Raw genomic sequence first — 23,046 nt, 5'->3', positions numbered from 1 at the left:
GAACTTTCTCCAGGATAAAGTTTTTGTTTGTGATTGAACCATCCAGTGATATAAGTTCACATAATGCTTATAAAGATAATAAATAATACACCCCACCCCACCAATCGGTTTCCCTTGGTTTTCCTAATCCTAAGGTTGCCTGGAAGAGATCGTTTTCTGTTTGTGGTGTACAAATAAAGTGTAAAAAAAGATAGTTCTTGCAATTGAAGTAATGTACTTCGTTTCTTCATTCTTCTTTCACCACACCAAACAGTTTTCTAAAATGCAATTTCTACGAGTGCTTCCTCAGGACATGATGAATATATTTAGCAATTATGCATTTTTATGTTAACATATTATCCTGAGGATGCTCCGGCCATAATAAAACCATTCTGAGTTCAGTAAAACAGAACATATAGCTGTGTGGCGTCAAAGCAATAATGACGGTTTAGTTAACGACAGATAATATAAAGCATTGAAGTCACTAGATACCAAATATTTTGACCATCGTCATCATTTTCAGCTTAATAACTTTATAAATCTTCCCTAAACATATAAAAGTATTAAATAAATTATATAATAACTCATTTGCAGTCTATTTTTTCGTAAACTTTTGTTACAACACAATACTAACTACCAACATAACGCCCTCTTCCCAGTGGGGGCTGAACTACTACAGATAGATTTTAAACAAGAACCCTGGGCTTGCAGCTTGCTTGTTTTTGTGCAACACCGCAAATTTGGTTCGTGTTTGAAATAAAACATCAGGATATAAATGGATAATTCGAAATTAAAAAAAAGACCTTCCTGTAAAAAGAGAAAATATTTTAAACTTGAGCAAAAGTGAAATCTGAAAATCAATAACTCGGAATGCATTCGCCCTGTTTAACACTACAGTCACAATCCTCGGTAGTACAGTGGTTAGTATACCCGCCTGTCCCGTGGGTGACCGGAGTTCGATCCCCCGCCGAGGAGTCAATTATTAATTTTAGAATATTTTGTTTTTTTTTTATAATTAAATTTAAATGGGACCAATTTTTAATATTTATTATTTTTGTGTTCCTATTGGCTGGCGTAACCAACAACAGTTAATTTCTGGTTATAATATCGTTTGCCTACTTATTATCTTTCTCAGTACAACCCCTAACTGACAAAAAAAGGTTTTAACTTGTGAAAATATAAGCGAATACAAATTAAATATTTCCAAAGCCACTCGTGAATAGCATATCGTAACATGTTAAATAAGTTATCCCGTTAGCAATATGTGAAGCGTCTTGTAATGCCTATTTAGGTATTTTTTATTAAATTCCTCAGTACGAAAAAAAAAAAATACTCAATTGTATAAAGTGGACAAAAATTGAGTTAGAATTATGTTAAAAAATCAGCTGCATAAATTATTAATATTGTAATATAAAAAACGTATGTGTTATAATGTACACGCGTTAGAAATTATACTTGTCTGCCGATAAATAACTAATAAATAGTACAAACATTTTTGAAAAAATCTTTTCAAAAATGTTTGTACTATTTAGTCAATTAAATCACCGGAAGGAGGCCGGAGGCTTTGACAATTGAAAGTGCACACTGTCAAAGCTTTTTTTGAAAACTAAAATGTTGACTAAAACTACCTACAGGGTATCAGTTTTTCGTGTTCTTGTCTTAAATATGAAATCGTTATAAATATTAAAACACATACACAACCTCCTATTTATGGCCCTTATGTTTAATTTAAAAAAAAAATAACTGTGATAATATTTGACTTACCGCGATTGTACATGCAATCTGATAACTGTGAGTATTTTTGCAAATTGAGACAAACTTCAGTATCTTTCCTGAGAGACTCGGACAGTGAATGTATACCTCTGGTATTCGGGTTTATGCTTTAAAGCATGAAAAACTTTACGTTGCAATTAATAATTTCTTTATTCTTTGTACTCCATTCTTTCTCAGAAGAGGTTGTCTTTACAATAAATAATTACTTTTATAAAATAGTGGCCCGATAGCAGTTTCACCCCATCAATTAATAAATGTCGCTTTTATTTCATCTTACTATAGAGTTAACTAATTAGTAATAGTCATTATTATGGCACATTACCGCCATATTGAATATGACTTAAATATCAATTCGGTCTGATGATAAGCAAGTAAATTTTAATTCAATGATAAGATACATTTGAATTGCACGAAAAACATTAAGCTTCACTTTTATTAAATTATGTCAAGATTATTTTATTATGCACTTTTAAATGTACAGACTAATAATAATTTAATTGTGTGTATAGTGGAGATGTACATTTGTCACAAGTTTATGACGATTTCTAGCAAACCGATTGTTTATATTATAATACTGTTGATTATATAGTTGTACGATCTACAAACATTTATGTGTAGAATAATGGTAGTAGCATGCGCTACGACCTACGCTAATTAGTGCTACGGATAACAATGTGTGCTACACTTTACTACGGAATGCTACGCGTAGCTACAGAATTGTTGGTTATACTAATCTCTGTTGAACCTTGACCGGTTTTTCTTTTGACTCATCTATTTTAATTGCTTCTTTTCTTTTTCACGGAATCGAAGACCTCACTGTGAAAAAAAATTCTTGAGTGTATTTTGGACAAGCCAATATTTTGTTTAATGCGTGATATTTAAAATGTCAAATATTAGTATCAGATATGAATATCGTGTTAACCCTTGATTTCAATTTCGCCAAGTTGAAAATGATGTCAAAAGGGCAAGGGGTGTGGCAGCTATGTTAAGGGCATACCCCCTAGGCCCTAATCGTAAGCGGTACCATACCGGAACTTTTAATCTCTTGGCGGCCCGTCTTGGTCGGTAAAGTCCATCAAAAGTCAGAAAAGAAAGAGAAAATTCTACTGAAGTTCAACATGCTCACGACAGCGCCAGGGAGGTCTATAATTTAATTAAAAAAAATAGATTAGCAACTTCCAAATTAAAAACCAATCTCCTCAGTTTTAATTATATTTAATTTACTTGGTACAACTTAATTAACTATACCTATACTTGGTTTGGAGGAGTGACTGACCTGGAGTAGGTAGAAGCTACCAGGCTTACAGAAATGTAAGAAGATACACTCCATGACGTCGTTACCTCCTAAGTACTGAAATATTCCAAACATCTCCAGTGTGAATCAACAATTGCTTTCAATAGCTACATGGTAGGTGACAGAAAAACTAAAGTTTAGTGTGAATGTGTTTTGCATCATATTAATCTTGAACGTATGATAAATGATTCTAAGTTAATTATAAGTTATAAATCCAGATTATCCGGTCTTTTGGTACTATTTTTCAATCTATTAAACAGACGTACAACACGTGGATTTATGCCAAATTATGAGTATTTTGTATTTTTTTAAGAAAATGCGGTACGCAACTTTATTGTTTTTAAACAATATTGCTTTTCTGTTTTAATTATGGTCGTCTACAACAGCATATTGAATAATTTAAAATGTTTTTTAACAGCCAACGCATCATATATTTATTTAATTACTACGAGTATGATCCGCTTAAATGCATATCTAATAATGACCCATAAAGTGATTTAAACAAAGAAGCTTTGATTAAAAATCTTTTGTAGGTAGTGGACGTCCAAAGGCTTTTTAATCAAAGCTAAAAGTCTTTAAAACGTTTATAATTTTAGCAGGTTGAATGACTAAAATGGTCGATTTATGAAAAGAAATACGACCCTAACACCCCGGTCTGAATTATTAAAATAATATTAAAAATAAATATTTGCATCGACCGAAAATCGAACCCGGGCCGCCCGCGTGGCAAGCGAGCATTCTACCACTGAACCACCGATGCTTATAACAAAGTTGTAAGAAATCACAATTGCGTTCACCTGAATGTCGCTCGATCATCGTCATCATTTTCAGCCTAATAACTTTATACATCTTACCTAAATATAATAGTATTAAACAAATTATATTATTATTCAGTCTATTTTCGCGTAAACTTTGTTACAACACAATACTAACTACCAACATAACGCCCTCTTCCCAGTGGGGGCTGAACTACTACGGACAGATTTTAGGCAGGAACCCGGGGATTGCAGCATGCTTGTTTTCGTGCTAACACCGCAAATTTGGTTCGTGTTTAAAATTAAACATCAGGATATAAATGGATACTTCGAAATTCAATAGAAGACCTCCCTGTTACAAGAGAAAATGTTTTAAACTTGAGAGCAAAAGTAAAATCTGAAAATCAATAACTCGGAATGCATTCGCCCTGTTTAACACTATAGTCACAATCCTCGGTAGTACAGTGGTTAGTATACCCGCCTGTCCCGTGGGTGACCGGGGTTCGATCCCCCGCCGGGGAGGCACCTTTTTTATTTTAGAATATTATGTTTTATAATTAAATTTAAATGAGTCCATTTTTTAATACATATTATTTTCGTGTTCCTATTTGCAGGCGTCGCTAACAACAGATAAAATCTTCTTCGATTCCAAACTCTAGTTTTCGGAAAGTCCGTTTTCAATCGACTTAAAAAAGGAGGATGTTCTCAATTCGATTGTATATAACTTTCAGTGATATAAGTTCAGAATATACTTATTGAAGGTAGTTCTTGGAATTTAAGTCTTTTAACACCTCGGTTCATTATTTAAAGCTATAACTTAACTAAATCCTATTTCTGATTACAAACATTATTATCTTTTCTTTTATTTTATAAAAGAGGAGGCAAATGCTTAGCAGTACGGCAAAGCCTGAAATAGATGGAAGCACCAATTTAAAAACATAGCGGTTCCAAGCAGTTGTTATTTATGTTTTGTAAGAAAGAAGACAACCATTGTAGATATTCAGGCTTTTTCCCGTAGTCACAAGCGTCTGCTCTAGACTATAGTCTCATCAGTTTCAGTTGAAAGCTCTCTGAGTGTAAGAAATCGGCACGAGCAGGTTGAAATGTAGACTTTGGACTTCGCCAGATTAGATGTTTTCCAGCTGACCTTTGATATTTAATGTGCCTTTTATCAAACGATTATTGCTCCCAGTTTTCACCTTGCAAATCACAGAGAGATCATTGATATATGCCGTGGTCGTCATGGAAGGGTTTATCACAAAGTATTACACTTTAGTTACGTTTTCTTACAAATCCCGTGGGAAACTTGTTTTCCTGGGATAAAAAACGGAGAGTAATATACTCTCCGTGCTTTCAACTATTTCTATGTAAAAATAAAGATGATTGGTTGCTTCGTAGAGTACGGACGAACGAATAAACAAACAAAATTTCGCACTCTTTATTTCATCCCTTTGTGACGAAAACTTTGATTGAAAACCCTTTCCCAGTACTCATCTCTATGGTGCTCAAAGAATTAACAAAGAGGAAGGTATCAAATTTAGCTGTTAATTTTCTGTTTTTACTTTCAGCCATTTTGGCTTGCAGGTTGCCTGCCAATAAGGACACAGGCCTTATAAATAAGATTATAAACGAAAGTATCAATTATTGGTTAACTCAACAATTGTGTCCTTGATCTCCGACACTATTCATCAGATTTTCATAAAAAATAGGCAATTCATGTTTGGTAGTACACACTGTCAAACAAAAAAAAGAATTATTAAAATCGGTGCAAATTTAACAGAGATATGAAATAAAATTGATAAAAATTTTCATCCCACTTCCCGGAGGAAACTTATTATTATCGAGATAAAAAGTATTTTATATGTTGACCCGGAATATCAGCTACCGCAATACCAAATTGTATTTCAATCCGTTCAGTAGTTTTCACGTAATGAAACAATCAACACACTTATACTAAAACTTTTTAATAAGCAGGCGCAAAAAAATGCATTAAACGTCTTATGTGTTCTAAAGAAGTTTCACAATAATAACTTTGTATATCTTCCCTAAATATATAATAGTATTAAATTAATTATATTATGACTCATTTGCTGTCTATTTTCGGGTAAACTTTTGTTACAACACAATACTAACTACCAAGATAACGCCCTCTTACCAGTGGGGGCTGAACGACTAGGTACATTTTAAGATAAGAACCCGGGGCTTGTTTTCAGGCTAACACGGCAAATTTGGTTCTTGCTTTGAGTTAAACATCAGGATATAAATGGATAATTTAACCAAAGAAGAACTTTCCTGTGAAACGATAACTTTGTATATCTTCCCTAATTATATAATAGTATTAAATGAATTATATTATGACTTATTTGCAGTCTATTTTCGGGTAAACTTTTGCTACAACACAGTACTAACTAGCAAGATAACGCCCTCTTCCCAGTGGGGGCTTTACTACTAGGTACAGGTTTAGATAAGAACCCGGGGCTTGTTTTCATGCTAACACGGCAAATTTGGTTCTTGCTTTAAGTAAATCATCAGGATATAAATGGATAATTTAACCAAAGAAGTACCTTCCTGTAAAACGAGAAAATGTTTTCAATTTGAGAGCAATAGTAAAAACTGAAAATCAATAACTCGGAATGCATTCGCTCAGTTTAACACTATAGTCATAATCCTCGGTAGTACAGTGGTTAGTATCCCCGCCTGTCCCGTGGGTGACCGGGGTTCGATCCCCCGCCGAGGAGGCATTTTTTATTTCAGAATATTTTGTTTTTGTTTCATAATTACATTGAAATGGGTCAATTTTTTAATACATATTTTATTTGTGTCCCCATTGGCAGGCGTCTATAAACACAGTTAAATTCTGGTTATCATATTGTTTGCCTACTTATTGTCTTTCTCAGTAAAACCTTTAAACACTAGCCAACGTGGATAGTGACAAAAAAAGGTTTTAACTTAAATATTTGTGCAGTCCTAAATTAATATAAATTGTCTGTTTCCGAAAACCCTTGTGAATCGCAGAATGCTAAATACGTTGTTTTTATATCGGTTAAATTACTTTTGACGTAAGCAATTTTGCGTAGGTTTGGCCGGATACCATCTACTTTCGTTTAACTAAATACAATATAGTGTTCACGCAGTAAATTTGCAGTTCCATAATTATGATGAATAAACGATGAGGTCCAGGCGTACAATTTTTCATCCATTTAATAAAATTGATTTGTATTATATCAAGCAAATATGATGAAAAGTAATAAATTCATATTACAGCATAAAATTAACACATAATTCATTTATATCTTTGGCCTAAGCAATTTGAAATGTCAAGTCTGCTTGTGTGTGACTTTACTAGCGTAGACGAAATGCATTTGTCACAAGTTTATGACAATTAATAGCAAATCGATTGTTTATATAATCATACTGTGACTATATCGTTGTAGTATCTATAAACATTTATGTGTAGGCTAATCGTCGTAGCATTAGCTAGACAACGTGGTGCTACGTGTGCTACATTTTTCTACAAAATTCTACAGGTGGCTTCAGAATTCTTTTGAGTCAATTATTTTAATTGCTGCTTTATTTTTTTGAAATCGGAATTGAAACGTAAAGTCTATCTGTTTGTAGTGATTGTACCACGTTTAAGTGCAGAATCTACCGAGAAGAAACCGGCAAGAAACTGCCGTTTTCCAAAAATGTATATTGGCAAGAAATTAAAGAATCCTGCGAATGAAGCAGGTGTTAGAACCTAAATAAATTATGTACGAGAAACTTTGATGAGTACTTTAATCGCTATACTGTATATATTAAAATAGATTTATAAAATAAAGTTATTTTAATAAAAACTGTTATTAAAATAACTTTATTTTATAATCTAATTTACTGATTGTTATATTACAAAATTACTTACAATTTTGTAATATAAAAATCAGTGAATTACCAGTAGGCTACCTTTCATTAGTACCATAGGTACTTCATTTACCTACAAACTTAAATCAAAGTTTTCAAGTGAAACCGCAATAAGTCATTACAGCGCTCCCACCAATATTAGCTCATTTTTCAAACCTCTTTCTATTTCATGTGCTACTGGTATGATTTCAAAGTAAATGTCACAACAAAATGAGAATACCAGATATTTTATAGAAATACCATTGAATGACGGAAGACTGACTATCAAATATTCTTGTCGCCAAGTCAGAAATTGAGTTCAGCTGAGTCAAATTTAGGTGACAAACAATCAAACAAACAGATTTGGTATCACATTTATGCGCGTTTTCCCTATCTTTATTTCATAGGAATGGGCTAGGAAAAAAAAGGTTCACGAACCTTTATGTGATGTCTAACGTTGTTCGGCACGGTCTTAAGTTACGACACAGATTCGGCGGATTGAAAAGTTCAGGGGACACGTAAACTAACTCGGTCTTTAGGAAAGGACAGCCGAAGCCTTACCCACTAGTAGCTTACCGTACTACTAGTACTTCACTGCTTCAAATCGTTTGGTTAGGGTTAATTTATGCCGAGGACTCTTCTTGGAATAGGCGTTACTTACTTAGACATTGCCTAGACCGTCTTTAGTGAAATTGGGCATTTCAATATTAGTATAAATTATCACCACTCTCGTAACGTTTCCAACCCCTATCACAGTAGTTAAATTCATTGTATGAGCTTACTTAGGAGACAGTTGTTTTGAAATGAGAGAAATTTAATTCTTTTAAACTTTATACTTTATATCCGACCATATTCGGCCATATTTATATCATACATAGTCAGCCATTATTATTGAATTTTGAATTGTGAAACTGGGGGCTGAGTTCGATTCCAAACTTTATTTTTAAACCGACTTAATAAAAAGAGGAAGTTCTCAAATGTATGTATTTTTTTGTACAATCTTCAACGAGCGATTTGAGTTTTTTTAGATGTAACTTGAGCATTATCTTTTGACAAGTCTTTTGTCGATTAGTCCAGTAAACTGATGACGAAGACCGAGGTTGGCAACCAAACTATACGATATATAGGTATTACACAAGTTGCGCTTACGATTATGGTAAAAAGTAGGTAAGCAATTTATGCTCGTGACAATAAAGGGGCTGGTGGACTCCTCAACCATTAACGGTCCGGTCTCGGGAAAAGCAATACTTTGTAGTAGGTTATGAGCAGTTGACAAGTAATGCTTTTTATTTAGTCGTATTTTTTACATTTTACTTGGCACCGACGTAAAAAGACGTATACTTAAACGATATATTTGAAATTGTTACTAACACGATACTAAAGCGCGTGCTTTGAATATTCGCCTTTTAGTATCAAAATTATCGTAAACATTATTATATCATTCAGTACAGAGTATAGGAATCTTAACAGCAATCAACACACTATAAACTATTATAAAAGAATACAAACTCAACTAAGGAAACCTCTTGACAAAAAAAAACAATTCTAATATAAAAAAGGCTCCCCGGCGAGGAATCGAACCCCGGTCTCCCGCGTGACAGGCGGGGATACTGACCACTATACTACCGAGGATCATGAACACAACATTCAACTTATGGACTGAGTTCTTCACTATTTATTTCTTCTTTACTCAAAATTGTGTGACCGAACTTTCAGGGGCCGAGTTTGAATCCCACCACGCCACTTTTCTGAGATATGTGCGTTTTAAGCAATTCAAATATCACTTGCTTTTACGGTGAATGAAAAAATCGTGAGGAAACCTGCATGCCTGAGAGTTCTCCATTATGTTCTCAAAGGTGTGATATGATGAGGATGATGATAAACTGATGATGAAGTAATTTTTTTTAAATTTAAGTGCTACGCTATATTTTTAGTTATGTTATTTACATCTGTGGCTAGCTAAAATAAGTTAAGAACGAAGTATTTTTTGAAAATACGTACGCAAAGTTCAGGTATATTGGAATATATTACTATAACCAAGACATAAATTGTCACTAATTTAACCCAGAAATCTTATGTATCGTATTCTTCAAATTATGTATTTGGTAATGAGAGGTTTTATATACAAATATTTGTACTTATTTTAATTTTTATATTCAATTATTGCAACCATTTAAGTAAAGATCTTTGATATATAACATAAATACTACTATAGTACTTGCAGAATAAATATTGGCAAACTTGTTATATACAAAGTTTCCAGTGTCAGTGTTTGCCGCTGAACAATATTTTGACCAAGTAATGTAATTTAAATAAACTTTCTATGGGACCTTAAAATGTAGAAGTAAATCATAAATATACACAACTAAGGTATTCCTACATCATTTTATTAAAATAAAATAATATTTCAAACGTTACATTAAACCTATGCAAGGTATAATGCAAATGACTAAGTAATGAAAATTAAAACATTGAGATTTAAATGATAATAATAAGTTTAAAACAGGCAAAAGCAACGAGGGTTCCTGCATTCGGATGAATCGTACTAAATTAAAAACCTTTTGATTATAGTATCAATTGAGTTATATACAAATGAAATCGCTAAGAACCCCTATCACCTACGTACAATTTTACTTAACACACATATCAACATTAAATCTGAAGACTTTTTTTGTTTTTTTGTTGAAAACGCTAATCTACAGAACTATTAATCAGATATACCAACCTTATCGTAAAATATCATTACGTATTACTCACTCCAAGTCATACCTATTTTACTTGGCTCCTCAAAGCCGTTATATGGTGTTAAATAGGTAATAGAACCTTCAACAAGAACTGGGTTTGAAAAAATATTTATAAATCCGACTTAAAGTTGAAGACTATAATTTCATCTGGGTATAAATGATGACGAATGGGCTAATCTGCAAGGGGTATGGCAGCTATGTTAAAGGCATACCCCCTAGGCCCTAATTGTAAGCGGTACCGTACCAGAACTTTAAATCTCTTGGCGGCACGTCTTTGTCCGTAAAGTCCATCAAAAGTCAGAAAAGTAAGAGAAAATTCTACTGAAGTTCAACATGCTCACGACTGCGCCAGGGAGGTCGATAATTTAATTTAAAAAAATAGATTAGCAACTTCCAAGTTAAAAACCAATCTCCTCAGTTTTTGGTACCTATATTTTATATACTTGGTACAAGTTATATATTTGGTTTGGAGGAGTGACTGACTTGGAGTAGGTAGAAGCTACCAGGTTTACAGAAATAGAAGAAGATGCACACCGCTCCAAGACGTCTTTACGTTCTAAGTACCGTAATATTTCAAACTTCTCTTTAGTGAAAGTGTACAAACCAAGTAGGTGACGGTAAAATAAAGTTTACTGTAAATGTGTTTTGCATTATATTAATCTTGAACGTATGATAAATGATTCTAACTTAATCATAACTTATAAATCCGGATTATCCGGTCTTTTAGAATTTAGATACCATTTTTCAATGTATCACTATAATCAAGTAATTTAAGATTATACACGTAGTTTTATGCCAAATTATGAGTATTATGTATTTTTTTAAGGAATTGCGGGAAGCTACTTTAATGACTTTAAAGAATATTGCTTTTCTGTTTTACTTATGGTCGTGTACGATAAAAGTATATAAAATCATTCATAATTTATTTTAAAAGCCAACGCATCAAATATTTATTGTATAGTGTATATATGATCCGCTTCAATGCATATCTAATAACCCAATCCCATAAAGAGACCACTATCTTCTAAAATTTTTTAATCAAAGCTAAAAGTCGTTAAAAACTTGATAATTTTAAGCAGATTGAATGACTAAAATGGTCGATTAATGAAAAGACATACGACTCTAACGCCCCGGTGTGAATTATTAAAATAATATAAAAAATAAATTTTTGCATCGACCGGGAATCGAACCCGGGCCGCCCGCGTGGCAAGCGAGCATTCTACCACTTAACCACCGATGCTTGTAATAAAGTAGTAAAAAATCACACTTACTTTCACCCGATGTCACTCGATCATCGTCATCATTTTCAGTATAATAACTTTACATATCTTCCCTAAATATAATAGTATTAAATAAATAATATTATTACTCTTTTCAGTCTATTTTCTTGTAAATTTTTGGTACAACACAAAACTAACTGCCAACAACGCCCTCTTTCCAGTGGAGGTTGAACTACTAGGTAAAAGGGTTCCAAACGCGTCCTTGCTTAGAAGAAGCTCAAAACAAACTAAGCCGGTTGTTTTTTTTTGTTATCGCTATCTCACTTTTTTTTTAAATATTAAAGATCCAATTGTAAACAATTTGGTTTAAATGAATTACTTATTTTATGTAGTAAAGTAAATTTTAGCGGAAGTTTAAATTTACGGTTCCATTATGTCGAATAAATAAACAATGAGTACCAGACGGTAAATTTGTCATGCATTTCATAAGATTAATTTGTATAATATTAAGCAAATATGATAAAATTTAATAAATTCATATTTCAGCATAAAATTAATTAAAAATTCGTTGTCAAGTCTGCTTGTGTGTGACTTTACTAATGCAGACGAAAGGCATTTGTAACAAGTTTATGACAATTACTAGCAACTGTAAGGTGATACTGTGATGTGTACTGTGATTATATAGTAGTACTATCTATAAATACTTATGTGTAGGCTAATGGTTGTAGCATTAGCTACGATCTATGATTCTACGTGCTACGTTTAACTATGGGTGCTACACTTTACCTTGGAATGCTACGGGTGGCTACAGAATATTACGTTATACTAATATCTCTTTCTTCTGCTTTATTTTTCCGGAATCGAGAATCTGACGGAAAAATAGCTTTTGAGTGTACATTTGAAAAGCTTTACTGTTAAATGTATCATGTGTAATCATTAAAAAGTCAAGTATGAGTATCACAAATGAACGTCGTGTTATGAAAATTTAAATTCAAAAATTAAATAAACACTATTGAAAAGTAAAGTCTATCTGTTTGTAGTGATTCTACCATCGGTTGTAAGTGCAGAATCTACCGAGATGAAACCGGCAAGAATCTAAGCAGTAGCGGTTTTCTAAAAATGTATATTGGCAAGAAATGAAATAATCCTGCAAATTAAGCAGGTGTTAGAATTGAAATAATCTATCTACGAGAAACTTTGTATAGCAATGAACGTGTTCAACAAAATACAGACTACAATTAAAAATGTTTTAGTTATGCTACGTAGATATTGAAATAGGTTTATAAAATAACGGTATTATAATAAAAAGTAAGTAATTTTTGATACATTACTTCATACATTACAGTACTTCATCCATCTACAAACTTAAATCAAAGTTTACAAGTGCAACCGGAACAATTCATTATAGCGCTTAAAAAATATAAGCTCATTATTTAAACCTCTTTCTATATCATATGCTACTGGTATGTGTTCAACTTAAATGTCACAGGAAAATGAGAAAACCTGATATTTTATAGTAGATACTATTGAATGACGGAAGACATCAAATATTCTTGTCGCCAAGTCAGAAATTAAGTTTAGCTGAGCCAAATTTAGGTGCTAAACAATCAAACAAACAGATATGCTATCACATTTATACGCGTTTTTTCTACACCTATTTCCTAGGAATGGCGTTAAAAAGTTTCACGAACTCTTATGTGATGTCTAACGATGTTCGGCACGGTAACTAGAAACGGACTTAAATTAGTGATATCTGCATATCGTCTGAAAAAAGTACAGAAATCCTTTGTGGGGATGGATATGTGCTTTTATAACATGATACCGAAGGTAATTTTACCTAAGTTTAAGCAATATATTAAAACACATTTAACAAATCGTGGTTACGACTCGATTGATGAATTCCTTAACGAAAAGGCCGCTCCGCTCTCATCTCTCACAAAACAGAAAAAATCTAAAGATTGTTAAACTTTAAAATGATGTTGGAAAAGAGCAATCTGCTGAGTTTCTTGCCGGCTCTTCTCAGTAGAATCTGCTTTCCGAACCGGTGGTAGAGTCACTACAAACAGACTGACTTGACATTTCAAAAGTGCTTATTAATTAGGCCTACCTGAAATAAATGAATTTTGAATATTAATTTTGAATTTGAATTTTAAATTTTGAATTTTGAATTTGAATTTAGTCTTAGGTTACGACACCGATTAGGCGGATTGAAAAGTTTAGGGGACACGTAAACTAATTCTGTCTTTAGGAAAGGAAAGCCGAAGCCTTACGCTGTAGTAGCTTACCGTACTACTAGTACTTCACCGCTTCAAATCGTTTGGTTAGGGGTTAATTTATGCCGAGGACTTTTCTTGGATTAGGCGTTACTAACTTAAGCATTGCCTAGACCGTCGTCAGTGGAAACGGGCATTAAAATATTAGTGTAAATACATAACTCTCATTCTAACCCCAATTTGGTACTATTACAGTTGTTTAATTTTCTGTGTAAGCTTAAAATAAGTTTTTTTGAAATCAGACACTTTACACTTTACCGTATAAAATACATAATCGCCCGTTAAACTTTAAAATGATGTTGGGAAAGAGCAATCTACTGAGTTTCTTGCCAGCTCTTCTAAGTGGAATCTGCCTTCCGAACCGGTGGTAGAGTCACTACAAAAAGACTGACTTGACGTTTCAAAAGCGCTTATTAATTAGGCCTACTTAAAATAAATTAATTTTGAATTTTGAATTTTGAATATGTATGGCAAAGCCTGAGATAGATTGAAGCACCAATTTAAAAACATAATGGTTCCAGGCTGTTGTAATTTATGTTTTGTGAGAAATAAGACAACCCATGTCGGTATTCAGGCTTTAACCCGTAGTGACAAGCGTCTGCTAAAGACCATAGTCTCAAAAGTTTCAGTTCATAGTTCTCTGAGTTTAAGAAATCGGCACGAGCAGGTTGAAATGAAGATTTTGGACCTCACCAGATCAGATTTTTTCTGTGCTATTTAATGTGCCTTTTATCAAACGATTATATTGCTCCCGGTTTTCACCTTGCTAATCACAGTTGATATATGCCGTGGTCGTCATGGAAGGGTTCATCACAAATTTCGATTTTTCGTCCACGTTGATTGCGTTTTCTAACTAGTTTTCCTGGTATAAAAAGAAGCCTATGTTACTCTCCCTAAGTCAAAAATCAAGACGATTGATTGCTTCGTAGAGTACGGACAAACGAATAAACAAACACTTTTTCTCATCCGTGATTTCATCCTTTTGTAAGGAAAACTTTAATTGAAAACCCTTTCCCAGTACTCATCTCTATGGTACTCAAAGAATCAACGAGGAGGAAGCTCTCCAAATTTTTTTTTTTTTTTTTTCAGCCATTTTGGCTTGCAGTTTGCCTGCCAATAAGGACACAGGCCTTATAAATAAGATAATAAAAGAATGTAGCACTTAGTGTTTAAATCTCTTCTTCTTCTTCTTCACACCTCACAGTTTTCTAAAAAACATTTTCTACTAGTGTTTCGCACCGGAGCGTCCTCAGGACAAATTGACTTTATTTAGCAATTATTCATTCTTATGTTAACACTAGCGAACCCACGTGACTTATTCCGCGACTGAGTCGACTTAAAAATATAGTCGTATGTTGTCGCGGACTGTTTTATCGAACTTTAAAGAAACAACAATTCTGACAATTCCGATATACTTCCAGCGCTTGACGTAACGTTTACCGTTTACGCATCGCACGCATCAGAATCTCGTATAAAGGATATTTTTTGCAATTTCTCGTAAATTATAGTAGCCATTGGTCGTAGTGTCATGTTACATAGCCTTAAATGTTACTACGAATCTAAAAAAAAAATCTAAACTGCCTTTTCCGAGATATGCACGTTCAACCAAACAAAATTTAAAACTTTTATAATATTTCAAATATGCCTATCCAAAAAACCACGACAATCCGAACCTCCGCTGGCGGATTTTGAAAGACAAATATGAAAAGTCCCTGATTAAAAAAACTTATTGAAAAAATGAACAGTCGCTTCATGTAAACTGTATATTTATAAGTACATAAAATTAAGTAATGAGACATAAACTTACTTCAGCTCCTGGTAATTACAGTTTATAATATTATTTTCCGTTGGAACATTGTTTTCAACTTTAGTGTTTGGCATATGTTACAATTAATTTATCAACGATGCTGAAATGATGAATATAGTAAAACTTTCTAATACGCAGGCGAAAAAACATGCATTAAACACATGGAGTCCGAGAACGTCTAATGTGTTATATCTCATTCTCTCGCTAGCTGAAACGTTTACATTTATGTGTCTCTATGGAATTATTTTTTCGTTTCATTGAGTTTGAAATCACAACGATTGTAAAGATGTTTGACTTCAATAACTTTATGTATCATCCCTAAACATATAGTTTTAAATAAATTATATATGACTCTTATGTAGTCTATTTTCGGGTTAACTTGTTACAACACAATACTACCAAGATAACGCCCTCTTCCCAGTGAGGGCTGAACTACAAGGTACAGATTTTAGTTAGAAACCCGACCGCTAGCATCTTGCTTGTTTTCGAACTAACAAGGCAAATTTGATTCGTGCTTAAAATTAAACATCCGGAAATAACTGGATGATTCAAAAAACGAAGAACCTTCCTGTAAAAAGAGAAAATATTTTAAACTTGAGAGCAATAGTAAAATCTGAAAATCAATAACTCGGAATGCATTCGCCAAATTTAACACTATAGTCATAATCCTCGGTAGTACAGTGGTTAGTAAACCCGCCTGTCCCGTGGGTGACCGGGGTTCGATCCCCCGCCGGGGAGGTATTTTTATTTTTGAATACTTTGTTTTTGTTTTATAAATAAATTTTAATGAGTTCATTTTTTAATACATATTATTTTTGTGTTCCTATTGGCAGGCATCACTAACAACAGTTAGTAACATTCTGATTATAATATCGTTTGCCTATTTATTATCTTTCTCAGTAAAACCTCTGAACAACTAGCCAACGTGGACACTGACAAAAGGTTTTAAATTGTGAAAATATTTGTGCAGTCCTAAGTTTATACAAATTGGCTGTTTCCGAAGCCACTCGTGAATAGTATGCTATTCACGATGTTATATGATCACAACATGCTAAATACGTTATCCTGTTAGCAATATGTGTGGCGTTTTGTAATGCCTATTAGGGTATTTTTTATGAAATTCCAAAATTTTAATACGAAAAATGAAAAATTCAAAAAAAAATAAAACTTAATCGTATAAAGTGGACACAAATTGAGTTGGAGTTATAGTAAAAAATCAGCTGCATAGATTATAAATATTTTAAGTAATTTGTACCTCAGAACCATAAGAAAAAAACGTATGTATTATGATCTACACACGTTCAAAGTTATACTTCTTTGGCGTAACAAGATTAAAATCTTTTCAAAAATGTTTGTACAATTTAATCAATTAAATCACCGGAAGGAGCCCTTTGAAAGAGGAGGAGGACTTTGAAATTTGAAAAACTAAAATGTTTATAGCTATGTCATCAGTGTTTAATTCCTACCTTTTCCTATTTAAGGTTTACCATGAAAATAAGATATTTTCTTTGTTTTAACTTGAGGATGGATTGGTGGCGTAATAACGAGGAAAACAGCTTGACGTAATAACTTTCATTCACTATCTATATGTAATAGAAAAAGCATTTAATAAAATATTTAATTTTATATAAATTAAAAAATTTAAGTATAGTAATCGGGCTACTATAGGAATATACAAAAGCAGGGATAAGTTGTATGAGCTATATGATAAAAACAATTCAATCAGAGTTCAAGTTTCCTTAAATTTTTAAAAAGTTACTCCAAAACATTTTTAAATGTTTGTAGACATAATATAAATACATTATATTATTTCCGTAGTTTTTCTATTGGTTAAATCACTTTTGACGTGACCAATTTTTACGTAGTTTCGCGTAGATACCTACTTGTACTAGTTAAACGATAACTCAATACAATATACAGTTAACACAGTAAATTTAATTATGTCAAATAAATAAACAATAAGGCGGTCAATTTGTCATCCATTTAATAAAATTATGATGAAATGTAATTAATTCATATTTCAGCATAAAATCAATTCAAAATTAATTTATATCTTTGTCCTAAGCACTTTTGAAATGTCAAGTCTGCCTGGTTGTGAATTTACTAACACAGACGAAACGCATTTGTCACTTGTTTATGACAATTCATAAATCAAATCAAGCAAATCGATTGTTTACATAATAATACTTTTGTGTAGGCTAGCGGTCGTAGCATTAGCTACGACCTAGGAGACTACGTAGTGCTACGTGAAATTATGTGTGCTACACTTTACTACGGAATGCTACGTAGGTTAAATAATACTGTGATTATATAGTTGTCCTATCTATAACAATACAATATTTAAGTGTTGGCTCGTACCAAAAGCCAACCAATTTGCACCAATAATCCCATTGCTATAGAAATGTGGGGCTTCTGATCAAAAAACCGCGACAAGTAGTTTTGGCAGTCCTCTCGTGATCTTAACCTGACACTGCCTAAATAATTCTGAAGAGACCGAAACCGGTGAAAATCTGTTGCAAGATTAGATATTAAAGAATCCTGCAAATGAAGCAGAAGTCAGAATCTAAATAAATTATGAACGAGAAATTTTGATGAAAACTGAGTTATGCTACATAGATATTGAAGAGTTATGCTACATAGGTATAAAGTAACAGCATTTAAATAAAAAATACGTAATTTTAATTACATTACTACCAGTACCAATAGGCTACCATACATTCCTACATCTAGTAGGTACGAACATAAATACAAAGTTTACATTCACTTACAAACTTAAATCAAAGTTTTTAAGTGAAACCGTAACAAGTCGCAAAAGCGAACCAAAAATATTGCTCACTATTTAAACCTCTTTCTTTTTCATATACTACTGGTATGAGTTCAATGTATATGTCACAGGAAAACGAGAATATCAGATATTTTATAGAGTACCTTTGGATGACATCAAATATTCTTGTGCCAAGTCATAAATTAAGTTCAGCTGAGCCAAATTCAGGTGACAAACAATCAAATAAACAGATATGCTATAACATTTATACGCGTTTTCTCTATAAGACTACGCGTTTTAGCTTATTTCTTAGGAATCGCCTAAAAAGTTTCACGAACTCTTATGTGATGTTTTACGATGTTCGGCACGGTTACGGCGGATTGAAAAGTTTAGAGGGGGTCTTCAAGAAAGGAAAGCCAAAGCCTTTCCCACTAGTAGCTTACCGTACTACTAGTACTTCAAATCGTTTGATGAGAGGTTAATTTATGCCGAGGACTCTTCTTGGATCAGGCGTTATTAACTTAAGCATTGCCTAGACCGTCGTAAGTGAAAACGGGCATTATAGTCCCTATCCCTACAAATATTATAAATGTCAATGTAAGTTTGTTTGTTACGCTTGCACGCAAAAACTACTTAACCAATCCTCATGAAACTTTGTACACATATTTTTGGAAGTGTTAGAAGTAATAAGGGATACTTTTTATCCTGACCTTTAGCTCGGTTCCTTTGGGAGAGGGGATGAGTGTTTGACAATTTTACACCATAACTCCGACAAATTATAACCGATTTAAATAATTATTTTTGAACTAAAGAGGTTATAATTTGTGTTTAATTTTGCCCAAACTGTGGTTGGAGATATAAGACAGAACTTGTCAGCGTACAGCAGCAAACCCCTCATTTAAGGCTTAGCGATACTGAATTTTTTTTTTTTTTAGATCTACAACAAATTTTAATGCCACATCAAAAAACAAAATCAATCGCAGACGAAGTCGCGGGCAACAGCTAGTATTAGTATAAATACACAAATCTCAAACATTTCTAACCCCTATTACAGTAGTTTAATTCATTGTATTAGCTTACTTAGAAGACAGTTGTTTTGAAATAAGAAACTATTAAACTTTTCACTTTATATCTGACCATATTAGATACATAAATGGCCATTATTATTGAACTTGTTCGTTTAAAAAATTAATATTTTCAAGTTACACTGATATAAGTAGTGTTTGAAATGGTTGTAAAGGATGACGTATGGGCTAATCTGCAAGAGGTATGGCAGCTATATTAAAGTCATACCTCTAATAGTTTTGTAAGCGGTACCGTACCAGAACTTTGAATCTCTTGGCGGCACGTCTTTGTCGGTAAAGTCAATCAAAAGTCAGAAAAGTAAGAGAAAATTCTACTGAAGTTCAACATGCTAACGACTGCGCCAGGGAGGTCAATGAGGAACTAAAAAAAATAGATTAGCAATTTCCAAATTAAAAACCAATCTCCTCAGTTTTACTTATATTTAATATACTTGGTACAACTTTATTAACTATACCTATACTTAGTTTGGAGGAGTGACTGACCTGGAGTAGGCAGAAGCTACCAGGCTTACAGAAATGAAAGAAGATGCGCACCGCTCCATGACGTCGTTACCTCCTAAGTACCGAAATATTCCAAACCTCTCTTTTGTGTGAATCAATATTTGCTAACAATGGCTAAACCATGTAGGTGACGTTAAAAATAAAGTTTATTGTAAATGTGTTTTGCATAATATTAATCTTGAACGTATGATAAATGATTCTAACTTATAAATCCAGATTATCCGGTCTTTTAGATTTTGGTACTATTTTTCAATCTATTAAAAAGACGTAGATCACGTGGATTTATGCCAAATTATGAGTATTTTGTATTTTTTTTAAGAAACTGCGGTACGCATCTTTAATATCTTTAAGCAATATTGCTTTTCTGTTTTAATTATGGTCGTGTACAACAAAAGCATTTTGAATAACTCAAAATGTATTTTAAATGCCAACGCATCAAATATTTATTTAATACGAGTATGATCCGCTTCAATGTATCTAATAATGACCCATAAAGTGATTTAAACAAAGAAGCTTTGATTAAATAACTTTTGTAGGTAGTGGACCTTCAAAAGCTTTTTAATCAAAGCTAAAAATCTTTAAAACGTTCATAATTTTGAGCAGGTTCAATGAATAAACTGGTCGATTTATGAAAAGAAATACGACCCTAACACCCTGGTCTGAATTATTAAAATAATATTAAAAATAAATATTTGCATCGACCGGGAATCGAACCCGGGCCGCCCGCGTGGCAAGCGAGCATTCTACCACTGAACCACCGATGCTTATAATAAAGTTGCTAAAAATCACAATTGCGTTTACCCGAATGTCGCTCGATCATCGTCATCATTTTCAGCCTAATAACTTTATACATCTTACCTAAATATAATAGTATTAAATAAATTATATTATTATTCAGTCTATTTTCGCGTAAACTTTGTTACAACACAATACTAACTACCAACATAACGCCCTCTTCCCAGTGGGGGCTGAACTACTACGGACAGATTTTAGACAAGAACCCGGGGATTGCAGCTTGCTTGTTTTCGTGCTAACACCGCAAACTTTGTTTGTATGTTTGAAATTAAACATCAGGATATAAATGGATAATTTGAAATTCAAATGAAGACCTTCCTGTAAAAAGACAAAAATGTTTTAAACTTGACAGCAATAGTAAAATCGAAAACGCTAACATTACGCTATGTTTTATTCTATTTCAAAATTTTAATAATTTCTTTGTTTTAACTTGGGGACAGAGTGGTGGCGTAATAACGAGGAAAACAGCTAGACGTAAGAAATTTTATTCACTAGCTATATGTAATAGAAAATGCATTTAATAAAATAATTGATTTTAAAAACATAGGATAAAAAAAAAATTAGTGACTGGGCTACTATAGCAATTTATGAAAGCAAGGATAAGTTGAATGAGCTATATGATGAAAAAAAATTCAATCAGACTCCAACTTTTACTTGAATATGTAAAAAGTTACTCCATTACAATGTTTGTAGACATGCTAAGTCCACCGCACAGCTTTGTGGCGGGCTGATGGTAAGAGGTGACGCAACGACCCTTTGTCCCTGCCTTCGTCTTTCTTGGAGCGGATTGGAGTTAAAGTATTATGTGCTTCAGGACATCTTCATCAGAAACTGACAATTAACCCACCCAGAGCTTTTCTGCGATAGTGAAACTGCAATTGCATCCCTCAAAACCTTTGCTACACTATTAAATGTACAGATTAGAAATAATTTGGTTGTGTGTTTAGTGGAGATAATTAATTAAAATACAATAAAGAGTTCACGCAGTAAATTAGCAGTTCCTTAATTATGTCGAATAAATAAACAATGAGTACCCTGCGGTCAATTTGTCAGGCATTTTTAAAATTCATTTGTATAATATTAAGCAAATATGATGAAATGTAATAAATTAATTTTTCAGCACAAAATCTGTAGTCGTAGCGTCAGCTACGTCTTATGTGTCTACGTGGTGCTACGTGTAAATCAGTGTGCTACATTTTACTACGGAATGCTACGGGTAGCTACAGAATTGTAGGTTATCTAATCTCTGTACAACCTTAATACTTTCGACTCATTTATTTAAATTCCTGCTTTATTTTTCCTGGAATCGAGGATCTGACTGTGAAAAATAGTTTCAAGAGAAAGAAGAAAAAGTGAGTGTACTTTGGAAACGCCAATATAATGTGATCATTAAAAAGTCAAATATAAGTATAAGAAATGAACATCGTGTAATGAAAATTAAAATTCAAAAATCAAATAAGCACTATTGAAACATAAAGTCTATCTGTTTGTAGTGATTCTACTACTAGTTGTAAGTGCAGAATCTATCGAGAAGAAACCGGAAAGAAACTCAGCAGTTGCTGTTTTACAAAAATTTATATTGGCAAGAAATTAAAGAATCTAAATAAATTATGTACGAGAAACTTTCAGGATTACGTTCAACGCTATACTGTAGACATTGAATTAGGTTTATAAAATAATGTTATTTAAAAAAAAATAAGTACCCATACTAACCTAGTAAACTTTGTATTTTTATTATTCAGGTATACAAAATGTAGGTATCTTAATAATTATCGACACACTATAGACTATTACAAAGGAAAACAAATTTAACTAAGAAAATCTCTTAAAAAAAATCTATAATAAAAAGCCTCCCCGGCGGGGAATCGAACCCCGGTCTCCCGCGTGACAGGCGGGGATACTGACCACTATACTACCGAGGATCATGAACTCAACATTCAACTAATGGACTGAGTTCTTCTCCATTTATTTCTTCTTCACTCAAAATTGTCTGACCGAACTTTCGGGGGGTCGAGTTTGAGAACGCACCTCTAACTTTTCTATATGTGCGTTTTAAGCAATTAAAATATCACTTGCATTAACGGTGAAGGAAAACATCGTGAAGCAACCTGCATGCCTGAGAGTTCTCCATTATGTTCTCAAAGGTCATATCACATATGATGAGGATGATGATAAAC

At 33.0% G+C, this 23,046-nt stretch overlaps 9 non-coding genes across 9 annotated transcripts; 4 read left to right on the top strand and 5 right to left on the bottom strand.

Annotated features, from left to right (window-relative positions):
• Positions 1-882: 882 nt before the first annotated feature.
• Positions 883-954, top strand: Trnad-guc. Its single transcript has one exon. It is a non-coding gene; the product is annotated as a tRNA-Asp (tRNA).
• Positions 955-3,735: 2,781 nt separating this feature from the next.
• Trnag-gcc lies at positions 3,736-3,806 on the bottom strand. Its single transcript has one exon. It is a non-coding gene; the product is annotated as a tRNA-Gly (tRNA).
• Positions 3,807-4,251: 445 nt separating this feature from the next.
• On the top strand, positions 4,252-4,323 carry Trnad-guc. The gene has a single exon. It is a non-coding gene; the product is annotated as a tRNA-Asp (tRNA).
• A 2,144-nt stretch (positions 4,324-6,467) lies between these two features.
• Trnad-guc lies at positions 6,468-6,539 on the top strand. Its single transcript has one exon. It is a non-coding gene; the product is annotated as a tRNA-Asp (tRNA).
• A 2,701-nt stretch (positions 6,540-9,240) lies between these two features.
• Trnad-guc lies at positions 9,241-9,312 on the bottom strand. Its single transcript has one exon. It is a non-coding gene; the product is annotated as a tRNA-Asp (tRNA).
• A 2,281-nt stretch (positions 9,313-11,593) lies between these two features.
• On the bottom strand, positions 11,594-11,664 carry Trnag-gcc. The gene has a single exon. It is a non-coding gene; the product is annotated as a tRNA-Gly (tRNA).
• Positions 11,665-16,390: 4,726 nt separating this feature from the next.
• Trnad-guc lies at positions 16,391-16,462 on the top strand. Its single transcript has one exon. It is a non-coding gene; the product is annotated as a tRNA-Asp (tRNA).
• A 4,305-nt stretch (positions 16,463-20,767) lies between these two features.
• Positions 20,768-20,838, bottom strand: Trnag-gcc. Its single transcript has one exon. It is a non-coding gene; the product is annotated as a tRNA-Gly (tRNA).
• A 1,881-nt stretch (positions 20,839-22,719) lies between these two features.
• On the bottom strand, positions 22,720-22,791 carry Trnad-guc. The gene has a single exon. It is a non-coding gene; the product is annotated as a tRNA-Asp (tRNA).
• Positions 22,792-23,046: the final 255 nt, after the last annotated feature.

Source organism: Pararge aegeria, chromosome Z (assembly GCF_905163445.1).
Source record: "Pararge aegeria chromosome Z, ilParAegt1.1, whole genome shotgun sequence".
Classification (NCBI taxonomy): domain Eukaryota; kingdom Metazoa; phylum Arthropoda; class Insecta; order Lepidoptera; family Nymphalidae; genus Pararge; species Pararge aegeria.
This window is presented reverse-complemented; position numbering and strand designations above follow the sequence as displayed.